At 39.1% G+C, this 25,352-nt stretch overlaps 1 protein-coding gene across 1 annotated transcript in view; it reads left to right on the forward strand.

Moving 5' to 3' along the window:
- Positions 1-25,352, forward strand: part of zmat4a (zinc finger, matrin-type 4a) — a 155,858-nt gene that overhangs the window by 61,278 nt on the left and 69,228 nt on the right. The window lies entirely within an intron of this gene.

Raw genomic sequence — 25,352 nt, forward strand, 5'->3', positions numbered from 1 at the left:
TTTTCTCTTTTCTTGGGAACCTGACTGGCTTTCAAGATGACACCCAACAAGAAAGCAAGGCTTTCCATGTTGTGGAGAAGTATTGTAGTCCAACTTTGACTTTTTTTTTATCCTGCTAGACTTCCTCGTACCATTGTGTTCCTCAGCTGCCTGTGTCATTGTTCTCATCGCTGCCCAGTTCCTCAGCCTCAAAGTGGCCCAGAGTCAGGCAACACCATGCCTAAACTGGAGTCAGCTGATGTCCTCTCTTAGAGCTCAAACCAATATCAGAGTCATTTCTTGAAGTAAACCCCCTGGATCCAGAGAAGCATTTATGGACCTGCAGTCCAAATATCAAAGCTGTTAGAATTTTGTGTGTAGCTGTCAGAGTTTGTGTCTGTATTGCAATGGCTTTGTCACCACCCACAGCCAGAAGATGGCTTCTACATGGACCTTGTTGTATTACTACAACATCCTTCCATTCTGTAGCATTAACATGGAGGGGGAGTTCAAATCAGAGGAGCTTGACAAGTTTTTCTGCTGAGCTGACATTGCAGGCTGCTTCATATGAGGGAAGTTTGTGGTATGTAGTGATGTGTCGGTCGCAAACGAAACAGCTCTTAGAGCCGACTCTTTGAAGTGAACGACGCCAGCCGTGGGTGTTTTTTTTTTTTTCTTTCTCTCAGCTTCTCTCTCGCATTTTTTTCCGCTTCACTCGCACGCGAGCCTTGTGCTTGCTCTGGGAAGAGGGGGGAGGGGCGGTAGTTACACTCGCAGTAGCACAGGAACAGAGCGAGAGGGAAATAGAGAGAAAGAGAGCCAGGAACAACAATGTCACATTAGAAAGGTATAGTAATCATCCACAACTATTTTCAGTTGGGGATGATAAAGGATTCAGAAAGTTAATTCATGCAGGCCCATATGACAGAGAATCTTCCTTTTATTTTCATATTTTAATTTATATTTAATTGTGTTGTGGTTTGCAGTGTTTTGTGTTGTTTCACTTTAAATTTGTTTAAAAGGAAAAAGCTGAAAATTTAAATAGTTAAAAGGTGAAATGTAAACAGGTGTTTTTTTTATTATATGATTTATTTATTACATTTTATGTGGAGTGAATAAATAAAAGTATATTTACGGTGGCCCCTAGAGACAAAGCACATACAAACTCCAAAACACGTACAAAACACAACAGAAGTGCTCCAGGATGCTAGGCGCAGTGTTGAGCTTTTGTTACCTAGTGGCTACATAGGCCAGGAAGTACCAACAACCAGATTTGGTATGTGGTAGTAACAGGTAAATTAACATTTTTTTAAATTATTTGACTATATATGAGTGCTTGTGTATAAATACACAAACAATACACATATGCTTTCAATTGTGTAATTTAAGTGATGTAGGTAGCTCTGTTTTGGAAGTTCAGTTAACGCTAGAAATGTGCTTTGGAGTTTGTACGTGTTTTGTCTCTAGGGGCCACCGCATATATTTATATATATAAATAAAACCACATTTTTTTTAAAGTAATTCCTTTTGTGCATAATTTTATATTGTTGTTAATAATAAATTAATTAAAGCAACAAAACAACCTGAAGAGCCGGTTGGGAGCCAAGCCGAAAGAGCCAGTTCTCTAAAAAGAGCCGGAATTCCCATCACTAGTGGTATGTGTGATCACACATGTGATGCAACTTATAGTAGGTGAGGTCTGGTGCTGGTGTGGTATGGAAGAGTAAGAGTCAGGATGAAGACAAGTAAAGGAGAGATGAGGCTTTGTTCAGTCTTCATATACACAGATATGTCCATATATGTAGCTTGCTATCGCCAGTGTGTGAATGGGTGAATGACTGAATGTAGTGTAAAGCGCTTTGGGGTCCTTAAGGACTAGAAAAGCGCTATACAAATGCAGGCAGGCCATATAAAATGAACGATAAGAAAATGAAATATCGCGATAGAATATGGGTAAAATGCGCATGCGCAGTGCCTTTGTTTTCATACGCACATGGCAGAAAAAGCATGGCGGCAATGAGAAGGGCGAAAGCGGATCGTTGAATGAAACGGATGAAAATGCTGCAACTTCAGTGGTGTGGAACTGGTTTAGCTTTCGTCCGTCAGATACACAACAAAGCACTGTTTTTGGTAGAGCATGCTAGCGGGCCGTCGTTATTACCGTGTTTTTTGGAAAATACAGCACACTGAATTCTGGTTGTGTTTACTGACTTCGAAACGATTTTATGTCGTACACGGCATTCGAAAATCTGTCAAATATTTTAGTACGACTTTGCTAAGCTACGAAGCCGCACCGCTTGATGGATTGTCGGAGCATTACGGGTATTGTAGGCACGAGTCTTGTGGAGTGATACGTACTGTGCTTCAACATAATATTACCGTATTGCGTGTGTATAACCTCTTTTTAAGTTTTGTGGATATTGTACATGGTTATGCTGAGGATATGTCGGCCAATTTCCACTGGAAATGCCTTTTGGTTAAACTGTCAGCAAGGAATTTGCATTTGCACCGTAAAATTTTTATATAACTTTAATGCACATAAAAAACAGCTGCTTGTTTAAGGGAAAAATACATTGATGGTTTTTTTTTGCACTAATAAAGTTTTAGAGTTGTAAAGTATTTTGTTTAGTGTCAATTATATCATTATATCGTTATCGCAAAATTTCAAATGTATATCGTGATAAGTATTTTTGGTCATATCGCCCTGAAGACATTCTTTTGATTGAGAAGAGAAAAAAAATATTATATATATATATATTTGTAAACTGGATGAACAGAGTTGAGTTTTTAGGGGCTTCATTGATGCCTGCAGAGGAACAGAAAAGTTTCTGCCTACCTTTGATTAAATTCAAAGTTCTGAAGATGCTTCACTGTGCTTTTCAATTCAATTCAATTCAATTTTATTTATATAGCGCCAAATCACAACAAAAGTCGCCTCAAGGCGCTTCATATGCTTGTGTGTGTTGCTCGGTTCCAAATAGAAAAGTAACATTTCACATTTATTTTTTGTTACTACAGTTGTACAGTAAAAACAAAAATGATTAGGCATCAATCAAATTTGAATTCATAGTACAGTAGGTTACATTCCAGGTGGCACCCACTGCTGACAGTGATTTTATTGCTTGTAACGAGATGCCATCCACAGGGAAAGCACCATCAAACCTGTCTATAGAGACAGGCTCCCTCCCCATCGGCATTTTACGGATCAACTAATAGGCACATGGACCTCTGTAGAGGGGACAGAAGGATCTCTAGTTCATGTGGTTTGATGCAGAATCCTTTCATTAGTCTAGAATGAGAGCCAAGGGACCCATTTGGACCTGACAGAACAACTCCTCTGAGCCTTCCTGCGATTCAAATTAAATCAACCTCCGGGTTAATGTCTGCTCCAGCAGGGAGAGCTCCTGTTTTACTGTTAGAGAGCGATGGGGATGATGGGGAGTGAAGGGTTCACTCATTTCTGCAGCAAATTCTCAGCCTTGCTTTGATAGTTTACTTTCTGCACCCTCTTGTCTCATCACTAATACTGTATGTTTGGACCAATGTTTGCACCACATTCATTAAATTTTGAAATCACATGAGAGAAGAGGGCTTTGTAGTCAAATGACTTTCTAAAATAGATCTGAAATATTCTTTGTTAAACTTGTTTCTACAGAAATAATTTCAGTCACAAAGGGTTTTGCTTCCCTTTTGGAGCATATTGGTCTTTTGATCATCGTGTTCTCAATATGTATGTATGTATGTATGCAATATGTATTTGGTTCTGGGTATCCCTTGATGTAAAAGTAGAGACTACTGACTGATACTTTAAATACCTGTATTCTTTACCAGTCATCTGAGCAAACCAAATTTGAAAATTACACTGTTATTATTACAGTGATTAGAAAGATAGTGTATAACTATAACATATTTTATTTTAGTGTATCCTCAAAAGGTTCAAGACACAAGCCTGTCTATAGGCATGTGCCATCTATCTTTACAGTTCCTTGAAATTTATTCAATATCTTCAGTGGCAGTATTTCGGATGTCTGAAGCCTAAGATTAAAACGATTTTTTCTTTTAGTATGTGTGCATGGCAGTTGCATGATTTTAAAGACTTGTGGTGCAGATAAATTAGGGCAGAATCTGAGGTTTAATAAAACAAGTCAACCAAACAACCAAAATAGATGGTCTGATCCATAAAATGTACTCCTCTTTTTGTACATACAAAATACAAAATAAATAATTCACTAGATTTAATTCCTGACACTTGACATACATTTTGGGGTACACACTGGGCTGGACAGGGAGAAGGAAAGATTAAGCTCTACAGTCACCTGTTTATTCATTTAAAATTTAAACTTTTTTAAAAATGGAGCCACTGGACAATTTGAACACTCTACCTGTCATCTTAGGTTAGAACTACAGGCTTTAAGGCTGTTACATTGATTTGTGTTTTTTGTTGTTATGGAACACTGACTGCATTGTAAAATGCAAATTTACAGTTTTGCATGTGCGTTACTTTATTCTGTTGTTGTTTTTATTCTCTTAAAGCAAGGCACATTTGCTAACTTTCAGTGGTGTTGATCTCCCAAAGGGTGATTCACTCCTGGACCTTTCAGCTAGCATTAGAACTTTCATTGGTCCATTAAAAGCTATCTGAAAATGTCTCATAAGAGTAGTCTCTTCACGGTTTGCTGTAGTTACACAGCATCGCCAAAATTATTTTACATTTTTCAAGCAAATCTACACCAACTTTTTTGTGTATTTTTTTTAAGCTGGTTGAAAAAATCTATGACCAAACCAGGACTAGCTTCACACATTGCTTCATCTTTGCTTTTTTAAATGTCACAGTAAATCTGTGTTTGGTCTGTAGTCTGACCTTAGGCCCTTGGTAAAAGGGCACATTGCCTTGATGGGAAAGGCTCCACTTAAACTACACAGATGTGATGCGACCAGGCTGTGCTTATAAGGTGGCACTATCTAAAAATACACTCGCCAGCACAGCCTCCAGAGACTGTGGGAGTGCGTACGGCCTGGCGTGACCCGATGTCTGGACCCGGTTGAGCTGATGGCATCTGACAACTGTACACGCTCCTGGTCATGCTAGTCCCGGTGATAACCTGCTCTCATGTAAAGGAGGAGGGGGTGTCAGTCAATGCTTGCTTTGTGGATGGAGATTGTAAAATGGCATGTTTGGGATTGTGGCTTCATTTGTTCAGATTTTTTGTACCAGTCAGATTAGTTTTGCGATCACTGACGTTTTACTCTGTTAAAGCCAGACAGACTCTCATAAATAAGATTAAATTGTTTATTAAAAGAAACGTTGAAAACCTGTGAAACTGCAAAGCAGTTATTGATGCTACAGTTTTATCAGGCAGACGTGAGTTCAGCACCCATAGTTTGACTCTACTGCATTTTCATTTCTGTGTTGGCTGGTTAGTCAGCCTTCTGTTCTGACATTTAAACAGAACAGTATGAAGAAAAATTAGGATTCAGATAGCCCTATGAGATCTGCACATTCAGCTCTGATAATGCTTTGATATCGCAAAAATATTTTCCTTGAGCCAGCAAGGCTTTCAGTCGATAACAGGATTGGAAATGCCTGTGTTGTACAAGTACAGAAGGTTGAGCGGTATAAATTAATATATAAAATGTACATTTGATAGACTATTTTACTGCAAGCTAGACATTTGTTGACTGCTGATTTTCACATTCGCATCATTATTTTACATGACTTTTTAATGGTAATCAAATTCATCTTTTTTATCAATAACTGGAAAAATGCTTAATTTATCGTTTTTTCCACATCATAGCACTGTGTCTATTAATTCTGTTTCAAGAAGAGAACCTCCAGCAGAACAGTGCTTAAGGAGAGGCAGACATCTGGTTGACCTGTGAATATCTGTTCACTTTTAAAAGTGAAGACAGTTTTACAGCTAAGTTTAGAAATAGGTTTTGCTACAGTTAGTATTTACCGCAGTGGTCAAATCCAGTAGTCGAGTACCAGAAAACAGATGTTGTCTTTGCTTTCCTTTCTTAGGTGGTCATGATTCTGCGGGTTAATGAATAGAATAGAATTCAACTTTATTGTCATTGCACATGCACAGGTACAGGGCAACGAAATGCAGTTTGCATCCATCCAGAAGTGCTTTAGTGATATAGATATATTACAATATATATTAGCAATAATATAGATATGTAAGTATATTACAGAAATGGGTCTATTATGTTATAATGTACACGGTATGAGGTATGTTGTGAATATTCTATAACTATAAGTATGTACAGGCTGTAGTGAGTACAAGCTATGAACAGGCTATGAACAGGATATAAATATGAAAAACTATACAGAATATGAAATAAATAACTTTACAGAATCTGAGATATACAGTTATACAGAAATGGGAACTATGCAAGTTGTAAACAGTTGTAGGATTAAAAATTATCGAATGTACAGAATGATTATTTACACAGAGCTATACAGTAGTGCAGTTAAGATAAGTGAGATATAATTCCTAGAGAGGCTATATAAAGTGCTAGTGGTTGTGAGTGGTGGTTCAGTCCATGTTATTATTGTGTGTTTGAGGGTACGGTTGTCCATTGTGGGTGTGTGTATGTTCAGTCCATGTGTTAACGAGGGTCAGATGTCAGGAGGCAGAGTTCAGGAGTCTGACGGCTGTGGGGAATAAGCTGTTCCGGTACCTGGTGGTCTTAGTCCGGTGGCTCCTGTAGCGCCTCCCAGAGGGCAGGAGGGTGAAGAGTCCATGTGATGGGTGACTGGGGTCTTTGATGATTTTCCCAGCCCTTTTCAGACACCGCTTCCTGTAGATGTCTTTTATGGCAGGAAGTGGTGCTCCGGCGATGCGCTGGGCAGTTTTCACGACCCTCTGCAACGCCTTCCGGTCCGAGGCAGAGCAGTTCCCGTACCAGACTGTTATACAGTTGGTCAAGATGCTCTCGATGGTGCAACGATAGAAGTTCACCAGGATGTCTGAGGACAGGTGGTTCTTCCTCAGAGTCCTCAAGAAGAAGAGGGGCTGGTGAGCCTTCTTGACCAGCTTGGAGCAGTGATGAAATGAAATGCTGACCCTGAACTCTCTAGCCATTATGTCAATATTTGAACTTCTATCCATCCATACATCTGTTTTTTAAAACCACTTATCCAGTTAAGACCAGTTTTGAATCACCAATAAACATCACAAGCTTGTCTTTGGAATATGGAAGGAAGTAGCCAGAGAGTTCACAAAAGCACAGAAATACAGAACATACAGTACTGACTTCATACAGAAATGCCCCAGCCAGCTGGTGGATTCAAACCCGCAGCCTCCTTTCTGTGAAGCACCACCACTACTGCATTACTGTGCCAGTCACTCGTCCATCTATTTAAATTTAATTTAAGGAATAAATGTGGTTCCACTGCTAGTAACATGTAAGCATCTTGATGTTGGATGAAACCACTCTCGCAGAAATGCAGCATGAGGTGCCACTATTTCTCAGGATGTTATATAAAAGCTTTGCTCTTGACACCCGATAATAGGACAAATTCACTATGTTCTTCCCATATCAATATGAACATAGTCATCATATAACAACTACACAGGAGAAAACATTTTTCCACAATACCTCAGGGATGGCTACATATTGTTGTGTTGATGTGTTTGCCATGCCTCATGGTGCCACTTCTTAACACCAGGGTAGGTTTCATTTATGCCTATTAAAGGCTGTTAAAATAAAGCCACTAATGTTTATGCTGTACCACTAATGCATAGGCAATACTGTTTTTATCCAGTTCCACATTTTGAAGCAATACACAGTGATCAAGAGAAGAAATAATGCAATAAACAAACCCACTCTCTATATATGTTGTACTGGAAAAAATGTAGCTAATTCTCATTCTCACAGAAGGCTGACGGAAAACAAAACAAACAAAAAAACTTTTAATTCTGCTCTGATGTGAAAAACTGTTTTCTCTATTTTTCTGGTTGTTAGCATTTTTGTGTGCCTACAATGCTAACAGCACTATGATGTCAGCTAAATGCTAATTTTAGCGCGCTAACTTAAATTTTATGACCCTGGCTTGTTGGTTTTTAGCAAGCTTTGTGCTAACTAACTAAAAATAGCTAAACAGCAGTAAGCACAAAATACTGGCCACTCCTCGAAGGTTCACCAGTGTGCAAAGTTTTCATCCAGTGTGGCTAATGGTTCTCACCGTGGTTTACTGGCATCCCAAAGTTCTGGAACCCTTTCTAGGATGATATATGTCAATGATTTTGTTTCTAAACAACCCTTAAGTTTCTGTAGATTATGGCATGATGTGTTGCGTTTTGAGATATTTTAACCTACTTCATGTTGCCAGACAGGGTCTATGAAAATGATTTCTTGATTCATCGGGTCTGGCAGTAATCAGGCCTGGGTGTGAAACTCAGCTTTCAGCTTTCAATATGGTTAATTCATGATTTAACAAGGGGGAGGGATAACGTTTTCATACAGGGCCAGGTTGATTTGTATAGCTTGTTTCCCTTAATATACAAAAGCTTAATTTAAAAACTGCATTTTGTATATAATTGTCTTATCTTTGTCTAATAATAACATTTATTTTTATGATCAGAAACATAAGAGTGGAGAATGTGGAAAAAATAAGAAATCAGGAAAGGGACCAATTCTGCATAAATAATGCACTGTAATAATTAAACTACTGTAGACTAAAAATGGCTGTACCTTGAACAAAGTATGTACCCATGGATATAAAAATGTGTTTCACAGTCTGGTGGACTGACAGGCACACTTACAACCATTCCGTTCCATAAAATTTCCACCACTTTACTTTGTCAAACACAGCCAATATTCATTATACACATTCATGTGCGCAGAGTTTTGCAATTGGTTGGACGGTTCTGGTGTAAGCCTGCCAGTTTATTCAACTGCCAGTTTCCATTAAATCAGGCCTCAAGCATTCCCACCATATCCTGGTGGGTAGATGGAGCAGTCACACTGGAGATGGCACAGGTGTCCAGCGTTGCCTTGACTGAACAAGAAGTGACTGCAGTCTTATGCTTCATTGCCTTGACCTCTCCTTGGGCAATGTGCAGCAGATTGCACTCTTGCACACATTTCTAATAGTGTATACATACACTACATCAGCTGCATGGCGAGGAAGCACCAGGGACAGAAAAAAAGGCCTCTGGAGGTTTAAGTTCATAGTGGGATCACATGGACAATAGCAGAACTCCATTCTGCTAATTTGTTGCAGCTTAAAAAAAATAAGATGGCATATGTACAGCATGTAGTTTATTAAAATAAGTAGGTATCAATGCAGAAACAGAATTGTAAAAATAATAAAAGTTACATTCTAGTCAAGAGCCAAGAACTTATTTGTGTTAATGAGCAGCTGAAATGTAAAATGTATTAGAACGCACAGCATAACATGAGAAAAGCATAAGAATAATTAAAGTATTTCAGACCGTGCATTAGAAATCTGCTTCACATGCCAATACAGCAGGTGGAGCACCACTTGCACAGAATATATTATTTATTGTCTGTAATGTTTGCTTCCAAGTATTTGAAATAAATACCAGGTTGCTCCTAAATGTCAGTCACTACTTAATGTAAAGTTATGCTATTATGAATAAGAGGAGCAGATATCATAATTTGAAAACATTCTCTCATAATATAAAAAAAAAAGCTGAAAAGAGAAATGTTAAAAAGAACTATGATCCGAATTAGAGAACATTTCAGGATGCCTCTCAGTGTTGCTGCTAATCTGGCAGCTTGTGCAGAAATCGTCAGTTGTCTCACCAACTCTGTAAATCTGTCAATAATAACTTTGCAAGATGGTGAGTTGGTGGTTCCTGATGGCAGCTAAAGAGGTAACCCATCACAGTGGAAGATAGGAAACATCATCAAGCATGCTGGACTTCCTGTACAGTTGCATGGCAAGTTATCAGAAGCTCCTTCATTGATCTTCCCCTTCCATGAGCTTCAAATCAAGCTTGTTTATATTTTAAGACTATTTTTTTCTGCTGCAGTTAGTTTTCTCTAAATTGAGTCACTCCAATCCACAATGTTAGTAATAAAGATGATGGTGACCTCATGTTTTGTTTTGCTTCTGATTCTGAGTCACCACTGTGCTTTTATTTTATTACTACTGTGATGTGGAAACACAAAGCTTCATACAGTTATGAAGAAAATCAAGATTCAGTTGCAGATGCCAGATTCACGTCTTGGTTTACAGTGGAAGCTGTGCAGCTGTCATTTGTGCCTTTTCTTATGTTTTTGTAGATGAATAACATTTGGACACACAGTATTTTTTCTCTAATTTTATGGAACAATGATGCAGCACTTTTAACCTCTTCTGTCTGGAAACAGTATTCTAAATCATACCTGTACTTGGAAACACTTCAGAAAGAGCAGTTAGATATCACTTTACTGCTTAGCACAAAAGGATAAATGCACACAGGCTATGGAACACAAAGCTGAGTAAACAAAAGGGCACCTCAGTGTTAGGAATCTATCAAGCCTGAAAAGTGATATGTCAATCTTCTGCTGTTTGAAGAATGAAATGAGGAGAGGATGATGCCTTTTCACCTGCCTAAATGTATTTGCAGCTCCCCTCAGTGTGGAACCGAGACTAGACTCCTCCATTTCTCTCCCTAAACTGCTTCCACATTTTAAACATCCTCAGTGCTTCTTTGGAAAAGGGATGAGTGTGAATTTCTGCTCTGTAAGGGGGGTGGTCCATTATGCCCAGTGACGGGGAGGGATTTAGCAAAAACCCCTCACCGTGCAGAAAGCAGAGCCCAGCAGAATGAAGGCTAGAACCAAGAGGTGAGAGCAGTGAACTATCTGAACCTCCAAAAAGACGGAAAACAATGGTTGTAAAAAAAAAAAACAAAAGGGGGGGGGGAGAAAGCGTTTCTGTTCCACAGGAAGGTGTAAGAGAGCTGACAGTGTTGACTAGAACCGCATAACATCTCTGCACCAGACCCCTGTGCAAAGCTCTTTTCTAAGAAAGCAGGAAGGGAAGAATACCTGAAAAGTAGGTTTCAAACTGGAGACGGTTCAACCCTTTTTAAATTAGCTCAGATAATTGGCCACACAAGTTGTGGAACAGTAAAGTCTCCTGAAAGTACTGTTCCAAATTCCAACACTTATTGGCCGCTCTTGGCAAGCTGCACAATTGTGCGTACAGCAAAAGGAAAACTTTTTTAAGTGTTTTGACTTTACTGGACTTTGAGCACAACAAGCTGCTTCGGTGGCCTGTGAGGAGTTCTGCTGAAGGATTCCAAAGAACGTTAAAGAGAACAGAGATAGCAGAAACAGATTTACACAGTTTTCACACATGCGGTGCAGCCTGAACTTTTCTAAGACTTTCTGGAAAGAGGTATGTGTGAGAACGCACAAAGTCTGTGTGATGGTGGATACAGCAGCGTGCAGATCAGGCTTATTACAATTAAGATCTGCTTAATCTGTTTAGAATTTGTCTGGACCTCATCAGTGATATGACAGACTTAACAGTGGACGCTTTCTGGGTAAATAAGTCACTTCATTTAAAGCATTAGCCATGCAATCATCACAGCAGAGCTTGTGTAACTAATCAGAATATCCTCCAAGTCCCTCTGCTGGGTCCTTCACAGTGTGAACCTGCTGTTCACAATTACATTACACTGTGAAAAGCTTGGGCAAGGATAAGGAGCGAATCATTTAACCTTGTGAAGAGACGGTGAAGGCTGCAGATGATGGAGCTTGTCAAACGTGTCAATCAATAAGCTTTATGGAAGACCATTCAGATTGTTATATTAAATCTCTAGAGTTGGTTTTTTTTTGTGTGTGTCATACAAAACCTTGTCTGAATTAGGATGTAAAGTGATGATCCATAATGTTAACTTCCGTGCCTAATATGAGACTGGAAACTTGCATTCCACGAGTTGAGCTGCAGTTGATAAGATTTTTTCTAACTCTTCCCTCAGTCCCTTTCCAGATCAGTTATTTTCGTGGCTGGAGTTGCTCGTTTTTTTCTTGACAGGCTTTGGGGATCAACACTTCTGGAGCCAGCTTCGGGTAGCCATTAGAAAAGCGTTATAGCTCCCAGTTATCTAGTCTGAGAGAGCTGAGCCACAAAAAGCTACAGGATTCAGGACTGAGGCTTCTTTCTGTTTAACTAGAATGTGGAGACTGTGAATTGGAAAGCTGCTGCTCATTTCTGATATGCTGTGATGCATTCGTCATGTCCTAACAGTTTTCCCTTTGTCAAAGTTTTGAATGCAGTTAAATCTGCATCCAGTACAGTACACCTGGATCTCTTGTAAATGAGACATTGAGTCTCAATGGGACTAACCTGTATAGAAAAGGTGTATAGATTAGTTAGGAAACTGCAAGCAACACTTGCTTTGCTATAAAATCTAATTATTTGAATGAATTATGTGATAGTTTAATAATGTTTTCACTTTGAGTTTAACAGACTTTAATACCTGAGTTTGTGCTATTGACCAACATTAAACTACTCTTCCAGTGCTGACCTTTGAAGGAATGAAGAGCTCAAGAATTTAAAACACACACTCGTGTGCTTCTACCGATTTAACTACTTAACCCTTCTCTGTCTATATGTGACCTTCTCCATTAACAGTCACCACCTGGCATGGCTACATAAAAGAGATGTCAGCTAGGCAAATGACAGTTATCCTTAGATGCTGTTTTTGCTGTCACAGAGGTGCAGTCCACTGTTGCCTTGCAGCAAGAAAGTCAGATTCACAGGGTTTACTGGATGGGCTTTTCCTCTGGATTTCAAATTGGTCCTGAGTCCATATGTCCATATTATACCAATGACAGTTGAGAGAAAAGCAACACACAAACCTGCTGTAAAACGTGGAGATAATTCAGTGTTGGTTGTTTTTTTGCTGATGTTTTTTACTGTCTGCATAGTTCTGATTTAAGTGTAGCTGCTCTGGTGTTGGTCATGATGTGTCATGATGTGGTCTTATTCCTGGGTAATTCATGGTTGATGTAATAGATCAATGCTGATGTGTTTTAGTTGGTTAAAAAAAGTACTAAGTTTACTCATTAATGTCAGAGACTTTCCTCCTCTTGCATATTTTTCTGACTTGCTGTATGAACTGAGACGATCTTGCACCCTATACGAGTGTGTGTGTGTGTGTGGTGTGTGTGTGTGTGTGTGTGTGTGTGTGTGTGTGTGGGGGGGGGTCTGAAATCAGCAGAGGGGGAAAAAGTTTCTTGCGGCAACTAGTCTAAAAGTGTAGCTCCATGAGCAGTCTTGCTGACCCTCAGCAGATTTATTGAGGGATTTTACTTTTTTTTATTTGTGCTCTGTCAAACTAATGCTCACCATCTGACTGCCCAGGTTTAATTGTGTATGCTAGTAATTATGGGTGTGCGTGTGTTTTGATGGTCTCGTACGACTACGATACTAGAGTTTAAAACTTTATACCGACACACAGGAAAATACTTAAAACTCATTTTTGATATAGAGAAGATCTTTACTCCATCCTGCAACAACAGAAGTAATGCCAAAGAAGTCACTGCTTGAAAAAGCTGTTTATTTGAAACTATTTTTCCCTATTATAAGTTAGGTTTCATGAAGATTTTAGATTTAAGAATTTAAGTTATATATAATTCACATTTTATGTGATTGAATTGAAAATATAGCATTATTGAAAAGTTACAAAATAACTTTGAATAATAATCACACTTAAACTCACAAAATCACAAACTCTACAACTAAATGAGAAGCAGATTTTAATAAATGATCATACAAGTTGAAACGTTAAAGTTTATCATCCTTTCCACATCTGCCTGCCGTCTCGCTCTCATCCAGCGTTCACACTGCTCCACCTTACTCTCCAGCTCTTTACCTCCCCAGTTCTGCTCGTCTGATTCAGCTGCTCTGGTCCGGATGTCAGTCTATATTTGCTCAGATTGGGTCTCCACACTCGGGGCTCTCTGCTCAGTTCAGCCACGGTTCCCCCGCTGTTCGGCCCAACCAGAAACCCTCCCGGTTCTTCATTGGTCTGTAATGTCACAGCTCAATTATTACTCTGTTCTCTAGCTACAGTCCTCTTGCCATTAATGATACATTGATGATAACAGGTGACTAATGTGTTAAATGGCTAATGTTAAAATTAGGTTTTATGATTTATGATAACTTCTTAATAGAGTCAGCTGGAGGAGACAAAGACGGCAGAGTTGGGATCGATGTTGTTGGAGTGTCATAATTCAGTAGTAATTTGAGGATTGATTAATATCATGTATCAGTATTTTTTTTTTTTTAAAAACCCTACTAACCATATTTTGTATATTTTGTTTACTCATTGATTATTTGTGTGTTTATTTTAATTGTATGTGAACTAGCAATATATCTGGACTGAATCCTCCTGTGTGTGTGTGTGTGTGTGTGTGTGTGTGTGTGTGTGTGTGAGTAACTTTGTTACTCTCAGATACGCTAACTGCAGATCTTGACTCCTGCCGCGGCTTTCGGTCTTCAGCCTGTGACAAAATAGCAACATAACAGCTGCTACACAGGGACTGGCACTCATTCGTGTTTTTTAATAATCATATCGTCAAGTTGTTTAAGTTTAAGTTTATGTATAAGCCTGTTTTTGTAAGGGATTGTGTATAAAAGTGCCATTCTGCATGTGTTTCTCATAAATTTCTTTTTTAAAAAAACACAGCTTGGGAGCCAGTTTGTTTCTGATTTCGACCAAATCAAACATGTTTCATTTTATAGCATGTTTTTTCATGGGAGGTTCAAATACGAGGTTATTGTCAAAAACAATAGGTACACGTTCTAAAGGAGCTGTCTGTTCTTTTTCTTTTTGGCAGTTTTGTTTCTAACACACCATTGCACACACAAAGAAAGCAGTGGCCAAATGATCCTGCTGTTTCTGTTCTGCTGTTCTCCACTGGAAGGGAAATAACCTCAAAAGGAATCTAGTTGTAGTTTAGCAAACAGTGACCTAAGATCCAGAGGCTTTGCAAAATCATAATATGTGAGTAAAATTTAAAGAGAGCAAACCAGACTTTTTTCATGTTATCTTCTCATGTTTACTGTTAGTGGATTGGGGACATTTTTGAAGGCACTTTTAATCATTAATCATAATTTTGCATAACTAAATTAAGAAAAACGCTACTATATGCAGAATAGACTGGTTAATTTAAGACCCAGCCGCAGCCTCGTTTGTGATAATTATCAGTGCAAATGATGCTCACAAATTCAATTCTATATTTAGAGATGTTGATCTTGTTCACACAAAAAACCTCCAATGAGTAAGAATAACTGCTTCGTGCCGACGTGCACAATATGCTCTTGCAGTAAAAAGTGAGGCCCCAAAACTCGAATTCTCGTTGCTGCCTCGTGATGCATCGTCCAGTGAAGACCAGTCAGGGTTTATTCTCAGCTCCTGCTGGCCCTGCCTGCTGTTTAATGTGAAGGTCATTTTATCATGTGCAGCAGAGACTACTGTGTCAGCCCAGCTTAGTGCTCCCCTGTATGCTCCGCTTGGCAGCAATAGACTGCATTGTCCACAGCTATGTTGGGAGCAATTCCTTTTTTTAATCCTTTTTTTTTTTTAGCTGGGATACCCTTGTACTTGGCTGCCCTATTTCTTCTGTGCGCGCCTTAGGGGAGATGCACATGAACAGTGAGTGTTCCCTGACCTCCAGATTTAGCTCAGGCATTATACGGTGTTTATCCGCACCAGAATCACGCCAATCCAGTCCAGGTTTCCCAGAGCTCAAGGCTATCGCCTCAAGGATCGGTGCAGCTTGTTGACTCCATGCATCTGAGACAGAGTCTCTGTGAGGCTGAGCGTGTTGCAGCCTTGGCATTTGTGATATAGCGACAGTAGTAAACAACACAAGTCCAGTGCTCCAAGACAAGACAGGGGCAGTGCTTCCCCTAAACCAAGATGAAAATGTGCAGCACAGCACTGACAGCGGAGAGAGGATTTACTGCTTGCAAATCAAAAAGATTATTTTATTATGCCTTACATGAATAGGAATGAGGCAGCCCCATCCCTTCCTCCCTCTATCTCTCCTCCTGGCCCCATCAGTTACATATTCAGAGGAGTGCAGCACAGCCCTCTATTCTGCCAATGCAGAACTCCAATTATTTCTCACTGTTGAGTTAAGATTTTACACACACACACACACACGCACAGAAAGATTTTCACTCTACATGGCTGCTGAAATATGGCATTCGTCAGGCTTCAGGTGGCTAATTTTATTATATTTTTTAAGAAAAGAAATACAAAAAAAGGAGATATTTTAAACTATGTCGTTGACCTTATCCACATTCCCCAAGTTTATGTCACATCACCATTACTACTTCATACCTGAAACAACAGTTTCTCAGCCAGGTCTCCACTGTGATTGGGAGCCTGCAACATACACCTACCTACTGCTTAATTAATTACATTTCCCTGCAATTAGCTTCTCGTTTATCCAGTTTTAATTAACCATGAAATTATAGATCTTTCCAGTCTGGAAGAGGCATCCCATCCGGTGGTGCATTTTTGCTTCTTCTTGAATATATTTGCTCATTATGTCTATAAAATACTGTGTATTAAGTGCAGTAGTGGCTCTGCTGCTGCTACCTTGGTAGCTGAGGGAAGGTTCTGTGTGTGTGTGTGTGCCAATGTACATGTGTGTGCTGAGTTAGTGAAGGACAACACCAAGGGCGGAAGGAGGGGCTGTGTGCATGTGTGTGTGTGTGTGTGTGTGTGTGTGTGTCAGAATGACTCAGAGTGCAGCAGTGTTTCTGTGTTATCACACACTGTGGGAGGAAGAGCTGTGTTTTTGTCTTATCCTCTCACACACGCGCAGTTGTGATCTGTGCTACATTAGAGCTCGCCACAAATAGTATTTCAGTAAAAACAGAAGCCCATGTTCATGTACTCAGAGGTTAGGTATGAAGCCACTGATGCATTCAAAAAAATCGATAGAAAAGCAGGTCCTACCTGACCAGAAGGTCTGAGATTGGCCTTTTTAATATATCCTTCATTTATCTAGTTGAAGGTCTCATTGAGAAAAAAAATGCAACCCTGGCCAAGGAGGCAACAGAAATGACAACACATAAAACACATATAATATAAGAAGTAAACAAATACAACCGACATTCAGTACTGACAGGTGAACACATGACCTTATGAATAACAGACCATTACAAGAGGAACATCAAAAGCAGTCGCATTGACTCATTCATTGAAAAAAGTCAAATATTGTGAGCATGTAGACTGTACTGGTTGTGGTTTTTACACATACAGACACACAAATGAGAGCAGTGATTTATACAGAACAAACAGCCAGTGGAAAGTCTGCGGACACACAGCGACAGCAAGAACTCCAACATGGGGATATTTACGAGGAACTTCTGATGATGTATTGAGAATTTCTTCTCCACTCTCTTATTTCTCTCTTGATGTTTTTATGTGCCATTACAGCATGTCAGTAACTTCTGTCTGCTCTCTCCTGAAATCTGTTTGTTTATTTTTTGTGTCTCTGTGCTCATTTTTTCTCTCTTCTCTTTCTCCTCACCCCCCAGCTGCTGGCAGTAGGGAGTTCGTCCTCCCCACTCTCTCTAAATGCTTGCAGACAGGGAATGGTTGCTGTGTTTTGTGTCTCATATTGTAGAGGTTTATCTACAGTAACAATACCTTAGACCTGGTTTAGAAATCTAATTGTCCCAATGACTACATGTCAAATCAGAAATGCAGCCCAGTTTAGACTTTTTTTAACATAATTTCTGATGTTTCAGATGTTTCTACTTGCAAATGTTTTAGAAATCCCTTTCAAAAATTGTATGTATTTACAGATTAACTTCAAAATGTAAAACTTCTATACAAAGTTTCTACTTTGTGCACTTATGTATCGTGCCTAAAAAGCAACACAATTCACTGTTGGTAAGTCTTTTCTTAGTCTGTTCGACCACGCACATCAATTTCTGATGCAGTTGTGACATCATTTGTGGCTGTGACAATAATGACAATAAAGTCAGCTTTGCTTAGATCGTATGCACCTGCAGTAGATACAACATTCCTTTTCCAAATGATTCTACACCTTCCCACAACTGGCTGTACGCTATGCTTTGTGCAGCAACATTATGACATCACAACTTGTCCTTATAAAGACAAAGTGGCACTTTGAGTATGCCGAGGCCACAAACTATTTGTGGCAGTGTTTATTCTCCACCAGGTGCAGTGTTTCATAGGATATGATTTGGCCGAGCAGTTCTCTAAAAAGCTGCAATTGCTTTCTTTCAGCCAGGCTTATTTTGACTGGACTTTCCTCTATCGCCCTGTAAATTTAGAGAGTAAAACAATCTCATGACTCAGTGAGCCACTGTTAGTGAGGTAGTGTTTAAGTGGCATACAGTAGGTTTTCCTCTAAAAATAGCAGTGTACAGAGAATAGTATCGATGGCAGTGGAATTATTGAGCTCTAAAACCAAAATTAGAAGATATAGGAAGCTAAAACTCTATCTAGAGTTAAAGGGAAATACAGATTCAGGTGTTTACTCAGTGGCTTTATTTGCAATTTGTCAGATACATTAAAAGACCATCCCACTGTTAACCCCTCTTTGGCCCTGGGACCAAAAATGGTCCCAGGGCCAAAGAGGGGTTAAGAAGGTGGGGTGTTCAATCAAAGCATTTAAGAGAGTTTAAAAAAACCCCAAAGAGCATGATTTATTAAATTCAAAATGTGCTTTCAATTATATTTTTACACTCTGTACTCACTTCCACTTAGATCTTTGCTTGATCACTTGTGAATGTGTACGAGCAGTCATGCAGTCTGGAATCGATATTAGTCTTTAACCATAAGACTCCAAGGGTCACAAGTCTTCGATACTTGCCCTTTCTGTAACCTCAATGTTGTGTAATTTTTGGATAAGAGTATGGTGGTGAAATGTCTTTAGGTGGCTCAGCATAAATGGGATTGTGCATGAGATTGGCTTAACTTGACAGATGCATTGGATTCTGCTTTTCCTGATTTGAGGGTCATAAAAAAACTTTTTTTCAGTACTTTTTACACCATTTTTTTCCTTTTTTTTTTTTTTTGCATAATCAGCATATCACATTTCTTAAGTGCCTATACCCAGTAGAAGACAAACTTACATCTTTAACATTAAAGATCCGTTTAGGTATAAGGCGTGCTTTCTTGTTATTCTTCCTACCCTATTCAGCACATCCGTTTGTGTTTAATGCATCAGCCATTTCAAATATGGCACAATCACAAACCCAAATTAACCGGTGGCACCTTCTTCTCCTGAGCTGTTTTAATGTTCTGCCCTCAGCTTATTTAGATCGCTGTATGTTTGTCTACTGCAATTCAGAACCTCCCACTCAATGACATTAGTTTCCTCTCAGGCGAAGCTTTTGTGTCTGAGCCACACACCTCTCTTTCATCATAAAAACAACAAAAAAGAAAACAGGGCACGATGATGTGGAACTCAACTCTTTTAAAATGAGGGCATGAGATGATTTTAACAGTCTGTGCAGAAGCTGCTGTTGCATATCTGTTTTCATCATTAAGCAATTAATTAGCTTCATTACTAGCCTTATTAATGTGAGTGTTGTGTGAATCAATTTGTACAGTCATGTTGGCACAAGCTTAATGTTAATGTGGGTGGTGAGTGTTGTTGAAAAGTTATGACCTTCAACTGATATTTCTGGGTATCTAATGGTGTGGAAACCAGTGGATGTTTTTTTTCTGATAAAGATTGTCAAATTCAAAATATCACATGTATGTTAATGTAATGTTGCAGACTCAACAGATTGTATGCAAATGCTTCCAAACTGATCAAACATTTTGGAACACTGGAGTATAATTATGAGTCGTATGTCATCCTTGGTGAGTAACTCAGACAGTGTTGCTTTGTAGCTGTGCATTTCCATAGCATATATCTGTAATTTATGCTCAGTGTCTACTTTGTGGGATTTCGGTTGGTCAGTGGCTTGGCTGTTTCGCTTTGTGAAGTAGACCAGAGCAGTGACTTTACAATTTGCAATCATGTGAGTCCAAGTCCGAATTTTTTGAAAGAGGAGTTGTAAATGTCAATGAAAGATTGTTGACTATTAGACTTGGAGGCGATGTCCAACAGAAAACAAAACAGAAAACAAGTCAAATCATGAAAAAAAGATATAATTTTGAATTTGGTGACAGCAGAGCAAAAGTTGGAATGGGGCAACAAAACGCTGGATATTAAGTGGTGCTATGAAGAAAGCAGCCCAGATCTAATTAGGCTGGTGGTGGGTCAGTGTAAAAAGAGCATCTTATAAAGTTTCTCAGAAGTAAAGATGATCCTCAGCCCTTCCCATGAGGGTGGCACGGATGCCCCTCCGGTGGTCCTCCTTGGGCTCTCGCACTCTGGGGCCTCTGGATGTCTGGGGCCTGGATCTCCTCCATGCCTGCTTCATGCCCTGGGGGACGGGGCTATGGCTCTCTACATCCTCTTGCAGACCATTACATGTGGAAACCATTTGAATACAAGCGTGCTGATCCACACAGGTGTGCACACGGGTGTTCACTGTTCGTAGACTTAAATTACACCTTTCTTGGCTGCTACTTCAAAGCACATTGTGCGCTGTCGGTCCTGGTGCTGCACAACAACATTGAATATTTAGTATTTACTGCTGTTTACACTTAGCTAGATTAATGCGATGGTGTTGTGTTTAGTATGTTGCTTTGCATTTTTTTTTTTTTGCTTGTTTTCTATTCTTTCTCTCTCAACAGGTGATCCAGGAGATTTTATTTTATTTATTTATTTTTTTCCCCTTTCTCACTGTCCCTCTCCCCTTCTGTTTTTCTTTTCCTTCCTCTTTCTTTCTCCCTTTCCTATCCCTCACTTATGTCTGTCCCGTCTGTAACAACTGAAAATAAAATAAAATAAATAATAAAAACAAAGGTCGATCAAATGGACCAATACGGCAATGCCACGATGATCCATTTGGCAAAATAAATCCATTGGGTATCCTTGTTGGTCTTCAGACAACAATTCAGACGGCTAAAGAACCAAATGGGACAGGCAAAAAAAAAAAGAAAAAAAGTAAAGATGAGCAGAGATTACTAATCTGGTAAACACTGTGCTTGAATTTTGGACAGCACAGTGATTAGTTCTGATAGCTCCCAGCAAGAAGGTCCTGGGTTCAATCCACCATCTGTCTGGACCTTTCTGTGTGGCGTTTCCATGTTCCTCCCCAAAACAATCAAGTTGTTGGTTTAGCTTAATTGGTAGTTCTAAAGTACTGCCAATGTGAATGGTTATCAGCCCTGTGATGTCTTATAACAAGAATGGGATGACATTCATTTCCGAAAAGTTGAGCAGCTGGCCTCATCAGTTCCCAAATATTTATGTACTATTAAAAGAACACAGGATGCTACACAGTTGTAAACACGGCCCTGTCCCAATTTTTTTTAGGCATTCTGCTGCCATCAAATCCAATGAGTTAATATTTTTGTAAAAAATTTACATTTTGTCAGTGTAAACACTGGATGTGTTTTCTGTGTTCTATTGTGAATAAAATATTTTGTTTTTGTTTGGAGCATTCGGGCAGGGGTGGCAATCGTACAGATGTTCTGTACTGAAGTAGTACGTATACTACTGTTAGAAAATACTGCAGGGAAAGTTTATTAAACTTCTTTGCTCAAGTAAAAGTGAAAAAAAAAACAGCTGTGAAATGTACTCAAAGTAAGAAAGCAAAAGTAGCTCCTAGAAGAACAGGTAAACTAAACCTTGTGCTACATTAAGGTAATAATAAAATAATATTAGAAACTTTATTTCAGTCAATTAAAAAAAAGATTTTGGCTCTAGACTATAATACTCTGACTGGATAGGAAAACTTACTTCGCTACAGATTTTCAGATTGCCCTGAACATGTCATGTGGCTAGCTATTGAATTTAGGCCACGAGGGGCTAAATTGGGGCAAAATTGCTATTAAGAAGAAATAAATAAAACACACACAATGAATAGTGACAGATTTCAACCCAAGTCTGTGCAATTGAGGGGCCATAAACTCAGAAATCATAGTATGACAGTAAAATTTTACACAACCTTAAATGTACTAAAGTTGTATAAATAAAATCAGGAAAGTTTGACGAGGTCAGATGGACTCCCTAACTTTTCATGGAATGACCCAGCATCATTTTTAAATATTTAACTAAACATCTCACATTGTCCACTTGAAATGCGACGGAAATGTACTTTCTGGAGTTTTAACAAGCAAAGACAAAATAAAGAGTAGCTTGATTACAGGCTGAAAAATAATCTTCAGATTTCTGATTTTGAGTTGGTTCAGTCACTCTTTACCTGTCCAGTGTCGTGCTCATATTTAAATTTCTGAATGAACCTAGCAACTCATTATAACTTTTAACTGGAAACGTTTGAGTACACAAAGTTAAAGTTAGAATTCTTCCCATGAAAAGAATAAAGAGTTGTGAAATGAAATACACAATCCAGTGTACATACAATATTTGCGTAGAAAGCCTCGTCTGAACATACCTTACATTTATTTATTTTTTCAAAAACTAAATTCAATAATGTATTCCAAAACTGTTGAATAGTTGAAGTGAAAGGTGCAGTTATTGACAAATGTAAAAAACTTTTTCTGCCTACCGTCTGTTAATGATTACAGCCCATTCCATTTATGCACCGTGCCTTCGTCTAGACAGAAAAGACATTTCTCTGTATACAACCGGCTAATGCAGTGAATACAAGAGTCCTTCGGCTGGCTGATTGAAATTGATTGAGTGGTGCTGAAGGTAATTGAATACTGCTGAAATAGCCTACTGGTTCCTTTGAGAGTAACAAGGAAATACTGTTTAACGGCTCTAAAGCAAAGACAGAACAAATGGCATCTGTTGTATCCCGACTCATATCCAACATTCTTAATGAGTACAAAGTTTGTGTACATGCCTTATATTATAACTTTGCATTGGGAATGAGGTTGCCTATTATCCAAATTATTTTTTAAAAGAAAATAAAAAAGTATGCCAATAGCAGAATAGACCACTCTAACATATCAAATGAGGTAAGGCATTGATTTTATTTTACTTGAATATAACTAACGTTAATTCTAAGCTAAGTGCATCTGCCATTTTTTTCAGGTTTGCAGAGCTCTTTAACTAAATACAGAAGTAACAGTAAACACAAAATCTGTTTTTCATTGTTATGGCATCGCCAAAGACATTCAGATTCATTTGTATACAGTCTTTTAATTCAGTAGTCGATATTACAACCCGATATCACAGCAAAGAGTGTAACAGACATGTCGCTCCACCATGTTCATTTCACACTGCCTCTCCAAAGCGTGAAATGCACACACTAGCATCCCCAGGCTTCTACCTTTCTACCTATAAAACCCGGAGAGCAGTCAAATGGTGGAAGTGGAAGCTAAATTGGCTAGTCATTCATATGTATATTAGGTCGTTACCTAGGAATTCTGGAGGGAGGGGAGTGGGGGTGAGTGATTGAGGGGGTGGGGGAGTGGAGTGTTTCAGTTTGCCATCTTAGGGAGAAATCAACACATGTCCTTTGTATGTCCTTTGTTGCTGACATTTATTGATGAAAACAGTACAAAAAACCAAGCATTTGTACACATATTTACAAATAATGATAAAAAGTGAGTGAGTACATTTCAACATTTTCAGCAATCACTCACAATCCTGGCACTGCCACGGTATCTGTCGTCTGCATTTAACACATGTGTACCTGTAGCAGTGAACACATCGCACAGTGGCCTGATTTTTTTTGCATCTGTGTACTTGGATTTTAGGTCGCAAGCCACCCAAAACTTGATCCCAAACTTGTCAGGTTTACTTGCAATATACTGCAGGAAACAGCACCGAGTCTTTGATGGGAAAAGCTGTTCATCAACGGTGATATGTAGACCAGGGTTGTAGCACGTGATGCAGTTGGTGACAAATGATCCCCACACACTGGAAATTGCAGCGAACTTATCAGTCTTTGCTCGATCACTGCGGGTGGACTTGTCATCAAAGCGTAGGTGTTGCATGATGTCTTGGAAGCGGTTTCGTGCCATAGTTCCAATTATCTGTGGGTTTCCCAGGTTTGCTGACCAGCAGTCATTTACCGATGGAACCCTGTAAACCCCCCGCAAGATGACAATTGCAATAAATGCCATTAGTTCAGGGAGGTCCATGAACCAATGAACATGCTCCATGTACCACTCAGCAGGCCATTTGTAAATATGTGTACAAATGGTTGGTTTTTTGTACTGTTTTTATCAATAAATCTCAGCAACAAAGGACATACACCCATGTGTGTTGATTTCTCCCTAAGATGGCAAACTGAAACACTCCAAGTTGGTGACTTTTGGAGATTTGTTTCCCTGGATGATTGAGAATGCATCAAGATGAAACACAAAAGGAAGCTCACCGCTTTTAGCAGCTCCCCCACCCCCTCAATCACTCAGTGAGTGATTGAGGGGGTGGGGGAGTGGAGTGTTTCAGTGTTTCAGTTTGCCATCTTAGGGAGAAATCAACACATGTCCTTTGTATGTCCTTTGTTGCTGACATTTATTGATAAAAACAGTACAAAAAACCAACCATTTGTACACATATTTACAAATGGCCTGCTGAGTGGTGCATGGAGCATGTTCATTGGTTCATGGACCTCCCTGAACTAATGGCATTTATGGCAGCAACAAAGGACACATTTTGTATTTGTACATGAGATGGTTTCAAGATATAAATTAGAAAATGTATAATAATTTCATACTGTTCTCACCCGCCACAGGGTGAGAACAGTATGGAATGTCACAATAGGACCTTACATAGGACCACAGTAACCTTACAATGTCACAATAGACACCAACACTTCCTGGGATGCTAAATTGAATAAATGGAAGAAAATGGAAAAATGGATGTGTGCAGTTTCGTACTGTATACTTTAATATGTCTCCATGAGCGAGGTTAGCTGTGTGCTGTCAGCAGTTTTACACTACCTTGCATTTGCGAAGCATCATGCTCTTTATTTGCATTTTGGACACCAACGGCTGGCTGAATATAATGGTCTCTCTGTATCTTTCACCAGAAAACAATGGGACTTGAATTTTTTTTTTAACAAGACACTTATTGTATTGAATGTGGCAAACTCAAAAATTGGTGACTGGTTAATTTTAGCAATAAATTTACCCTGAAGAATGAGAGGGTTGCTGATATTGTATTATTTTCTGTTATTAGATATTCCTTTCACATTCCCTGAAATTCAGATTTTAGTTTAAATATTACCATATATGCTCCAGACTAAAACCTGAACCACCAGTCGCAATCCAAACGCTTTTCTTCTCTACCTGACTGAACTCTTGGAAGTAAATTTATCATGAAGGTGAGTGAGCTCATTATCTCGCTTCATCTCAGACTGAGAC

This window comes from Aulonocara stuartgranti, assembly GCF_965226115.1.
Source record: "Aulonocara stuartgranti genome assembly, chromosome: 12".
Taxonomy (NCBI): Eukaryota; Metazoa; Chordata; class Actinopteri; order Cichliformes; family Cichlidae; genus Aulonocara; species Aulonocara stuartgranti.